The 2,183-nt window shown below is 32.9% G+C and overlaps 1 pseudogene; it reads left to right on the top strand.

Annotated features, from left to right (window-relative positions):
• The first annotated feature begins 524 nt into the window (after positions 1-524).
• LOC118670787 lies at positions 525-1,234 on the top strand (annotated as a pseudogene).
• Positions 1,235-2,183: the final 949 nt, after the last annotated feature.

Here is a 2,183-nt window from a genome sequence, read left to right as displayed (position 1 = left end):
GTGGGAGATGTGCAGGAGGCAGCTGATCGATGTTTCTCTCTCATCGATGTTTCTAACTCGCTATCTCTCTCCCTTCCTCTCTGTAAAAAATCAATAAAATATATTTTTAAAAAAATTGAATTGAAATTCATTCATTCATAATAATAATTAATTCAGAGAATGCCTGGAAGAATTTATAAGATGATTATGACTTGCGTAACCATTTGTCAGGATATAGTATACAATAAAAATTACCTTGCTATACTTTATTACTTATAAATTTGAAGACAAAATATAATTCAAACCTACACAGAGAATATTTTAAGCTTTAAATAAGCATTTAGAAGACTATTCTTTTTTTTTTTTCCTGACAATGAATGGCACAAGATTCAGTATTTTTTTTAAAAAGCATGACTAAAAGAATTATACTAATTCAAGTTTTATATTTCATGTAAAGGTAACAGGTTTCTATAGAGTATACTTCAAGACAACAGATGAATTACTTTAGAAAAACATGATTTAAAGATGTAGTGCAGTCAGTAGAAATGAATCATACTTTACAATATGAAATACAGATTTTAAAAATGAGAGTCAAGCTGCACAGCAGGGAAGATGGCATGCCACAGGCCTGGACCATGAAGCAGCAGTACAGTGAGCAGCTACCCAAGAAGGACGCTCAAGTTCTTACAGGGCCACGGTTTCTTGCAAAACCTCAGTTATTAGGAAACATTAAAAATGTGGCCAAGATAGCTAACAGGGACCATTTGGGTACAGCCTACAACCTTCTCTTTGAAAGTGTGTCAAGGATACTCCAAGTACAAGTAGTTTCTGAGCAGATGAAAAATGTGAAGCTTAATGAAGATAAACCCAAAGAAACCAAGTGTGAAGAGACTCTGGATGAGGGTCCACCAACATACAAAATCTGTCCTTAAAAGGGGATGGGGTTTAAACCAACTTCCCCAAAAAGGAAGATGTTGCTCACTGCTGGTATACAGAGATACTACAAGATGGCACAGTTTTTGATGCCAATATTCAAACGAGTTGAAAGAAGAATGCCAAGCCTTTAAGCTCTAAGGTTGGAAAAGGCAGTCATCAGAGGATGGGATGAAGCGCTCATGACTCTGAGTAAAGGAGAAAAGGCTCAACTGGCGATTGAACCAGAATGGGCTTATGGAGAGAGAAAGGTCAGCCTGATGCCAAAATTCCACTAAATGCAAAACTCATTTTTGAAGTGGAATTAGTGGGTATTGATTGAAATAGCAATGCTTCAGTTCTAAAGACATCAGCAATGGCCTTGAAGAAACTTATGTAACTAAAGACAGCTAGTTACTGTTGTAAGGAAAGAGTCAACTGGAAAATTCAAGGAGCTATGTTAGAAGTTGTTCCTTTCTCCCCAAACTATTAAGAAATGTAATCCGTTCTAAATTTCTGAAGTTTAAAATATTTTACTACAGCTGTGTAAAAGACGGGTCAAGGAAAACTCATTTTCCTTTTACCTCATGTTGTAAACTAAAAGGCTCAATAAAAATTTACCCAATGTCTTCTAAAAAATAAAGTAAAATAAAAAATAATACTGAGCATTAACATCAGTTAGATATTATAGATCATAAACATAATTGGCTAAAAAATATTAAAATAATATAACCTAAAATAACTCAGTAATTGCAAGCCAAAGAAAGAAAATAAAGTTTCTATGAAAGGTATTTCAAAATAGAAAGGAATTCTCCAAAGAGATATAGTAATATGTAATTTCTTCCTAATTTGCAAAACACAAAATCAAAATATACCATTTTAATCCTTAATCTATCATTTACAAGTCTTAAAGAGTATTTATTTGCCATTTATTTTATAAAGGATAATAATATTAAAAATATTAAAAACATAGATGGAACATGAAAATATATACACATATTGTGCCTCTATGTATTTCCCACTCCCAAATACCAAGGAGAGGTTACCATCACTGACCATGATTCTGAGTGTGTATTTCTTAGTACTATGTGTTAGAGAAGACAGAAAACCCAACTCTAATTGATCAAAACAAAAAACTTTTTAATGTAAATGAAAAAAATAAGATACTATTCTGAAACTACTTTAAAGTGAGGTATGATTTAAGTGCCTCCAAAAAATGTTTTGATTTACTTGTTTCTATGGTCTGCCACAGCATCAGCAAAATTCAGGGCACACACAGCTCTAGGTGTTTT

The sequence above is a fragment of the Myotis myotis genome, unplaced genomic scaffold, assembly GCF_014108235.1.
Source record: "Myotis myotis isolate mMyoMyo1 unplaced genomic scaffold, mMyoMyo1.p scaffold_m19_p_16, whole genome shotgun sequence".
NCBI classification, from domain to species: domain Eukaryota; kingdom Metazoa; phylum Chordata; class Mammalia; order Chiroptera; family Vespertilionidae; genus Myotis; species Myotis myotis.
The sequence above is the reverse complement of the archived record's forward strand: the minus strand, read 5'-3'. Positions and strand labels throughout refer to the sequence as shown.